The sequence below is a fragment of the Rhinoderma darwinii genome, chromosome 10 (genome assembly GCF_050947455.1).
Source record: "Rhinoderma darwinii isolate aRhiDar2 chromosome 10, aRhiDar2.hap1, whole genome shotgun sequence".
Lineage (NCBI taxonomy): Eukaryota > Metazoa > Chordata > Amphibia > Anura > Rhinodermatidae > Rhinoderma > Rhinoderma darwinii.
The window spans coordinates 42197433-42206951 of record NC_134696.1 but is presented as its reverse complement, the minus strand read 5'-3'; the positions used below and the strand labels follow the sequence as shown (position 1 = coordinate 42206951).

Sequence of the window (9519 nt, the reverse complement as noted above, 5' to 3'; positions counted from 1 at the left end):
TATTTTTGTTACTGTAATCCCAAAGAAGGAGATATATGTAAAGCAAGGACAGTAAATGTTTCTTTTTACTAATTTATAAGTCTTTCTGTAGCGAAGCTATTGTCTCTTTGAAGAGTTATTTTAGCCCTGCATTAGAAGCAGTGAGTGGCCGGATGGGAAGGAGAAAGGTCAGGCGAGGTCTGATGCTCAGCACACTTCCCAGGGTTGCTATGGAAGTTGTTGAATCTGACATAGCACATGGATATTGTGGTGAAATAAGATAACCTATATGATGGGCTTTTCCTGACATAGCTAACTGTTCTTCTTTGCTCTGCCTACAGCACTTCTCGGCCTTTATTCACGGATAAAATTGCTTAGGTCACCATGGTGATGAATATTCACTGCTCATGAAAAAATCTGCAAGGACAGGCAATATGAAGAAACACAGGTTAGAAGAATCAGGCCCCAAACTGCAGTCTGAATTAAGAATATTCATTTCAGATGAAATCTGAAAGAATGTCATTCTGTCATTTAAAGTTTTTGATATATATACATATATATATACATACATACATATATATACATAGGCTCCATTGAGCAGGGCTGAAATGTTGCGTTTGGTGAAATAAACAGATCTTCACTAATATTGGAGTGCTGCCTCATATTTGGCTTTGTTACTACGTCTGGTCGTGTGTCTGACGAGGATTTGCACCCTACAACGAGAGCTGCAGCTGCCTCCCTTTTCTATTTGTATATATATATATATATATATATATATATATATGTCAAAACATGAGCAGCAACTCCAATAGTAAGGGTGAAAAAAGTGGGTACTTTTATTGCCCGTGCAACGTTTCAGCTCCGTTCACTGGAACCTTTCTTTCGCTTGATATATATACACACACACACACACACACACACACACATACACACGTGTGTGTGTGTGTGTGTGTGTGTGTGTGTGTGTGTGTGTGTATGAACTTAATTTAACTTCAGAAAACTGGTTAGTAAGTGGCTTACTACTGCAAATATTAGGCAACTTAATAAGATAATGCTAGTCAGTGGTAAGAAATTTACAGGAAAGCATAACCAATTAAAATGTAATTGTAACACAATAATACAATAGCAATAACTGGAGGGTATAAGTTCACTGTGTGAAAATAGATCACATCAGAATGTTATCCTTTATCTCCTGTGCCTGATACATATGGTCTGCAGATAGTTCAGCCATATGTGCAGCACCATTCGCATCGTGCACAGTGAAGATGTTAGAAGCATAGTGATCTTGCTCAACAAAAATAATGATTAAGTGATATTACTGTCACTTGCTTATTATGTAATGCTAGTATGACACCCAAATAACCATGGGACCCAGGAACAGGGTGCAATGCTACTGTGGTTTCCACTTTGGTCTCCTGTTCTATCTCCTCCTTTGCTTGTTTTCTTAATAATTTGCATTACATTGCCTCCCCAATTTTCTCCTTTACTCATCCAGTGTTATCACTAACTAAGTAAGTTGGACCCCTGTGATTATTACCCTTCTAGCTACAAATATAATTATCGCATATATATATAGATATATATATATAGACATATATATATATATATATATATATATATATATATATATATATATATATATATATATATATACAGGGTGGGCCATTTATATGGATACACCTAAATAAAATGGGAATGGTTGGTGATATTAACTTCCTGTTTGTGGCACATTAGTATATGGGAGGGGGGAAACTTTTCAAGCTGGGTGTTGACCATGGCGGCCATTTTGAAGTCGGCCATTTTGTATCCAACTTTAGTTTTTTCAATGGGAAGAGGGTCATGTGACACATCAAACTTATCGAGAATTTCACAAGAAAAACAATGGTGTGCTTGGTTTTAACGTTACTTTATTCTTTCATGAGTTATTTACAAGTTTCTGACCACTTATAAAATGTGTTCAAAGTGCTGTCCATTGTGTTGGATTGTCAATGCAACCCTCTTCTCCCACTCTTCACACACTGATAGCAATACCGCGACATATCAATAAGGTTTAATAGGTTATTTGTAAACCAAAGCTAAGTAAATAGACCCTAGTGGCAAGTGATTAGCTCCTGTCACCTCCAACTTCGATTATCTTTTACTGGACCTCTGAGGCCCTGTGGAGTTATTAAGGGGAATTTATTAAGACTGGCATTTCATACACCTGTATTACAATAAGGAAAGTTAGAGTAAAATGCACCAAATTTATTAGTAGGTACACCACTCTTAATAAATTAGGCGCATCCCTGGTCACATATACTCTAGAAAGTTAAATCTTATACAGCCGTGAGCTGGCGTAGATTTGCACCATAGCATAAATTATGATAAATTTGATGCATCACAAGTGGACACGCCTCTTTAGGCTAAGATCCACCCACTTATTTTAAAAGTGAAGTGACCGGCAGCAATGGCACAAAGTCTGACATTTTACCACAAATTCCAACTTTTGTGCCATTTGTGAGTTTTCTACGCCAGAAAACCGGTGTACAAAAAAATTATAAATTACCCCCATTATGTCAGTGCCTGGGCTCACTGGAGGATCCTTTGGTACTCTGGTGGGCTAGTCCAATTTCCTTGAAGACTCCATATAGGGTGATAGTATCTATTTATAAGGTATGTTTTGTCTGACTGTTTCCATGATTCCCATAGAGGTGAAATAAGAGAGCTAATCACATGTGCGGCCAATACTCCATTCACTCAACGCCTGGATGCAGTGACTGGTGGCCGCCTCACTTGGTCATCTGAGGGTTCAGGTTCCCCAGTTCTCAACATAGGTGGAACCTCGATCTATCAGACAGAGACAGAGAGTTGGGAATACGCCTTAAGTTTCATAACCAAGAAACCAAACAAAAAAAAAATTCATAGTTTTTCAAACAAGAACATTAGGGCATTCCTGACAAATACCAGTTAATATGGGTTATTTTTTTTTCTTTTTATGTAGACATATATATTTAATCTCATTGATTGAGCTTTTGTAAATTTTCTGCCATTGTTCTACTATTTTAATCACTTTTTACTTGGGAAAATGTAAAGTTAATTAACAGAGACCTTTAAACATGTTTCCTTTGTATTGTCAGAATAATATTAGACACGTATTATGACATATAAAAAAAAGAAATATATAAATATATACAACACTCAATGTAGTAGTTTCATTTCACAAGGGCTGCATGACTTCTGAAGAATAAACACATATTTACTCAATTAATATTTGTCCGTTTGATTGTGTTCTTTACAAATGCTTTAATTTTCGACAATATACAAAGGTCTTCGGAGACTCCAGAGCAGAGAATTTCACCATGTATGCTATAAATGTTCGAAAGCGATATGACTCAAGAAGGATTTCAGATTAAATCTGAAGAGCCTAGTCATTGGGCCAAATTATTTTGTGAACTGTACCACACAAAAAGTCTAATGGAGCCAAATAAAAATCTAAATAGAAGGTGCAAATTCTAAATTCAGCAATTATGAGATGATTCTGAAGAACCTGCTTGGGAAGAAGACAACTTGTTTGACTGGTCTTCATGGTCAGCATATACGTAGGCAGATTGACGTGAAGGAGTCTCATACTGTATATATATAATCCTGATTTTAGCAACCAAGTTAGTCATACTGCATGTTTTATTTTTTCCGACGCCCTTAAAAATTAAATAAGAAACCAAAATTATTACTATGGGCAGCGCCCCCACAATTTTCCTGCATCTACCATAGGTATAACTACAGCAACCAGTGGCTGAGAATGGTGCAGAAACATTTCTTTTGGTAGAGAAAACTGTAAGGCTGGGTTCACACGAGCATGTTACGTCCGTAATGGACGGAACGTATTTCGGCCACAAGTCCCGGACCGAACACACTGCAGGGAGCCGGGCTCCTAGCATCATAGTTATGTACGACGCTAGGAGTCCCTGCCTCTCCGTGGAACTACTGTCCCGTACTGAAAACATGATTACAGTACGGGACAGTTGCCCTGCAGCGAGGCAGGGACTCCTAGCATCGTATATAACTATGATGCTAGGAGCCCGGCTCCCTGCAGTGTGTTTGGTCCGGGACTTGCGGCCGAAATACGTTCTGTCTATTACGGACGTAACATGCTCGTGTGAACCCAGCCTTATATTATGTGAGTTCTCTTTTGTGCAGAAGAATTGAAAATACTATTCATCCTTTGGATGCTGCTCTTTACATTACTGCAGTTCAGTTTAATGTCATCCAGGTGGGCACTATAAGTGACTTTACTATGGGTGCCAATGAATTCAAGTTCCACCCCTGTGCCTTATTATATTTATTCGATCCGAATTGTCCCACGTTTAGGGAAATATGCAGTATCAAATTATGTATTGCCAATGGGTAATAACTTGACTTGCCTTTCACAATAAGATGGTATAAATTATAAATGAGGTTATAAAGATGGATGTGTCTTCCCTTCTGATGCTCAAGTAGTAAGCAGATCTTTTGTCACTGTAAAGATGGTTTCTTTCAGCGTCATTATATTTAGCACTATCCAGAAAAATGTAGCAACTATTCTTTTTTTTGTTTTTTAACCCCTTAATGACACGGCCATTTTGAGTTTTTTAATTTTTTGTTTTTTACTTCCGCCTATTAAAAACCATAACTCTTTTTATTTCTTCATTGACATAACCATATGAGGGCCTGTTTTTTGGGGGACAAGTCGTAGTTTTTCATGGCATCATTTATTCTACTGCATGATGTACTGGGAAGCTGAAAAAAAAATATTTGTGGGGAGAAATGGTCCAAAAACTGCGATTACGCCATTTTTGGGGGGTTTTGTTTTTACGGTGTCCATCAGGCGGTAAAAACATATACATATTCACCTTATTCTACAGGTTTGTACGATTATGGTGATACCGAATATTTATGTTTTGTTTTATGTTTTAGCAATTTTAGAAAAATAAAACTATTTGCTAAAAAAAAACATGTTGTGTCCCCACATTCTGAGAGACATAACTTTTTTATGTTTCCATCAATTTAGCAGTGTGAGGGATTACATTTTGCGGGGCGAGTGGTAGTTTTCAGCAATACCATTTTGGGGTACATGTAACTTTTTGATCACTTTTTATTCAATATTTTTAAGCGCTAAGGTGACCAAAAAACTGTAATTTGCGTGTTTTACATATATATTTTTTTACGGCATAAACCGAGCGGGTTAAAAATCGCTATATTGTAATAGTTAAGACTTTTACAGATGCAGCGATACAAGTTATGATAACTTTTATTATTTTTAACATTGCTTTAGGGAAAAAATGGGAAAAGTTTTATTTTTTAACTTTCAATTATTTTTTTTGGAACATTAAAAAAACTTTTTTTTAACTGTTTTATTAGTCCCCCTAGGGAACTTGAACCAGTGATCACTTGCATGACATACTGCAATACTAATGTATTGCAGTACATCTTGATACTGACAGTCTCCTTTGCAGCCATGCCAGAGGCAGCGCTTCGAAGGAGTACAAAGATGGCAGACCTTGGGGCCATCATTAGGCCCCCAGACTGCCATGACAACCATCAGCACCTCCCGATCGCGTCCTGGGATTAGGCGATGACGCGTACAATTTAAATGCCGCAGTCTCGATTGACCGCGGCATTTAGGGTGTTAAACGGGTGGAATCAAAGTGATCTTTGCTTCCGCCCATTGCAGTGAGGAGTCGGCTGTATTACATAGACGTCACCCGCTGAGTATGGAGCGCGCTCAGCCCGTGACTTCCTCTTAATGGCTGTCATGTACTAGTAAGTGACATGTCGTTAAGGGGTTAATCAAAACTTTTTTATTTATTATTACATTTTGTAAAGCATTACATGCATATATGTCATAGCATCACATATAACATTCAGTAGAAATACATATGATCTCTCCCTTCCCTCTCCATCCCCCCAACTTCTTGAAACCCCTCCTCCCCCTACCCAGTGCACAATCTTCCTCTATATTTCTGCCTTTTCGCATTTCTGGTATCATTTCATGTTCTACCCAATGATAATATCAAGTTGTCTTGTCTCATGTTTCCCAGCTTAAATCTATCCACTTCCATGGAAGCCAACCCTGGATGGTCTATCCATTTGCCCCGCTGCTTCTCAAATTTACTTAGAGCCTTTTGTTTAAAGTATACCCCTTTCTCCAGCAGTATTGTTGTGTTAATGGGGCGTGTTCATTCCATTAAGGAAGGAGGAGTTTCTTGTATCCAATATTTAACAATTTGTTTTCTTGTATGGTAGAGGATTTTCTCTATTGCTATTTTCTCCATCTGTGTTTCTTCTAACCCCCCCCCCCCCTCACATCCCAACAGCCCCACTCTTGACGATCCTGGAACCCTAACTCCATATACCTTCTCTATCAGAACCATCACCTCTCCCCAGAACTCCTCCAGTTTATGACAGGTCCAGAACATGTGGCTTTGGTCTGCCACCTTTTCTGAGCATCTTGGACATTTCGCATCCCCTCGTAGGTCCATGTGCCACAAAACTTCTGGGGTTCCGAAGACCCTGTGCAGCAAAAATAGTTTAGACTTTCTCTGCATCACTTTTAAGGATAAGACTCCAGGTGATGCCAGGGCCTCACCCCACTGTTCTATATCTAGAGGCCCAACATCCATTGCCCACTTTGTCTTGACTACTTCCATCTGATCTCCCAATAACCCTGATATGATGTCCATGGCCGGCCTTAGCTATGTGCGACACATGCGGTCTTTGATTGGCTGCAGCTGTCACATGGGACGCTCAGAACAGAATACGCATCGCTATGACTACGGCCGGGTGTATTACGTTTTTTTTTTTTTCATTTGAGATTAACGATAAGCAAAGTTTTTATCACTGATCTTCCCCTTTGTTAACACTGACCAAATATCATTATAATTGGTCAGAAACTAGCGAATCATGATGATAATTGGCTAAACTAAATAGGCCTTTAATGGGGGTATATTCAGGCTTAGTGTCTAGGGCAGCGTGAGTTGTAAATACGGCCCTGCTAAAGACGCAGATACTATTGAACACTATAGCAGAGCAGGGAGGTATCTCCCTGCTCTGCGATCTACTAGGCTGGTGGTTCCCAACATGAGGTTCCCATGAGAACCCTCCAGGGGTGCCGCGACACTCCTCTGGACAACTACCACGGACGTGCTTTCTCTCCTCCTCCTCATAGCGCGAAGTGTATGTGAGGAGGAGGAGATTTTTTTGCAGAACCCCTGTAGATAGCACCCCCCGACTAAATGGACAGAGACGTCAGGGGTTCTCCTGGAGTGGAATCCCCGGTCACAGCGTCTGCAACGCTGTGGACAGGGATTCCGCTTCAGGAGTTAGTTGCCTCTGATGTCACTGTTCATATATGGACAGAGACATCAAGCACTCCATCAAGGAGCGGAATCCCCAGACACAGGGAGCTGAGCTACAGTGGCGCTATCTACAGGAAGGGAGTGCTACCTACACGGGGGCTGTGTGGCACTACCTACAAGGGGGTGTGTGGCACTACAAGGGATCTGTGTGGCACTACCTACACGGGGGCTGTGTGGCACTACCTACACGGGGACTGTGTGGCACTACCTACAAGGGGGTGTGTGGCACTACAAGGGATCTGTGTGGCACTACAAGAGATCCGTGTGGCACTACCTACACGGGGGGCTGTGTGGCACTACAAGGGATCTGTGTGGCCCTACCTACACGGGGGCTGTGTGGCACTACCTACACGGGGGCTGCGTGGCATTACCTACAAGGGGGCTGTGCGGCAAGGGGGGGATTTGTGGCACTACTTACTAGGGAGGCACAATGCATCGAAACTTCGATACTGTTTCGATATTGTGCATCCCCAAATGGTTCGAGCCACACAGCTAATACATGATGAATGAGAGCGGGGCTGCGGCTGTGTAATACAGCCATTGCCCCGCTCATGAGTCCTGACAAGTGCGCGCCGCGAGGATGATGCAATGCGGCCAGCGCTGCACTCATGAGCGGCGGCACTGAAAACAGAACATGGCGGCCGCACTGCAAAACACCCCCGTGTTCTGTCTTCGGTGTCTGCGCCGCCGCTCATTAGTGCAGCGCCGGCCGCATCACCTCATGCTGACCGCGCGTACACTTAATGTCAGGAGCGGGGCAATGACTGTATTACACAGCCGCAGCCCCGCTCTATAACGGCGGAGATCAGAGAAACCGCTCATCTCCGCCGCTATTCTCCTGAATGCTGCGATCAAAGCTGATTGCAGCATTCAGGGGAAAGTGAGGAGGGGGGATGCCCCTGGATCGCGTCACAGGGAATTCCTGTGACGCGATCGAGGGCCATACCATATATGGGCAGACAGCCCAGGGTCTATTGAAGGACCCCAGGGCTGTCCTACCATATTTCCTGTTGTTAGGGCATACTTAGGTATGTCCTAACAACTGCCTGTGTACTATACATACACAGCCTAATGTACTGGCATATATCTGATATATGCCAGTATATTAAAGCTTAAAAATAAAGTAAAAACATAAAGTAATGTTAAATTTTAAAAAATACACATACGCCTTTTTTTTACAATAAACATTAAAATAAGTCTCAATACATAAAACATACACATATTCAGTAATGGCGCGGCCGTAATAACCTGCACAACAATTTTTTTGCGTCATTTATGATGTGTGCGCTGTAAAAAAAACAAAAAAAAAACTTCTTTCACTTATTAATGTGAGGCGCGAGGTGTGATGAATTTAACCTCCATGTGCCTCAAATTAATAGTAATTAACCCCATCATGTACCTCACACATTAACCCATTATGACTGAGAAACATGATGGGGTTAATTACTATTAATGTGAGGCAAATGGAGGTTAAATTCAGCATCACACCACGTGCCTCACATCACAAAATTGAAGAACTTTTTTTTATTACTGTTGGCAAAGTATCGTTTTGGTATCGAAATCGCAATACTACACGAAGTATCGGTATCGAAGTACAAATTCAGGTATCGTGACATCCCTACTACCTACAAAGGGGCTGTGTTGCACGACCTACAGGGGGCTGTGTGACATGACCTACAGGGGGCTGTGTGGCACGAACTACAAAAGGGCTGTGTGGCATTACCTACCAGGGGGCCTTGTGGCACTACCTACAAGAGGGCTGTGTGGCACTACCTACAGGGGGCTGTGTGGCACAAACTACAAAAGCGCTGTGCAGCAAGGGGGCATTTGTGGCACTATCTACAAGGGGGCTGTGTGGCACGACCTACAGGGGGCTGTGTGACATGACCTACAGGGGGCTGTGTGGCATGAACTACAAAAGGGCTGTGTGGCATTACCTACCAGGGGGCCTTGTGGCACTACCTACAAGAGGGCTGTGTGGCACTACCTACAGGGGGCTGTGTGGCACAAACTACAAAAGCGCTGTGCAGCAAGGGGGCATTTGTGGCACTATCTACAAGGGGGCTGTGTGACATGACCTACAGGGGGCTGTGTGGCACGAACTACAAAAGGGCTGTGTGGCATTACCTACCAGGGGGCCTTGTGGCACTACCTACAAGAGGGCTGT

The 9519-nt window shown here is 41.9% G+C and overlaps 1 long non-coding RNA gene across 2 annotated transcripts in view; it reads left to right on the top strand.

Moving 5' to 3' along the window:
- Positions 1 to 332: 332 nt before the first annotated feature.
- LOC142661410 (uncharacterized) overlaps positions 333 to 9519 on the top strand; it is a 65984-nt gene continuing 56797 nt past the window's right edge. For both annotated transcript variants that reach the window (XR_012850729.1, XR_012850728.1), the window contains exon 1: positions 333 to 427. This is a non-coding gene — a long non-coding RNA (uncharacterized LOC142661410). The remainder of the gene's footprint in view (positions 428 to 9519) is intronic.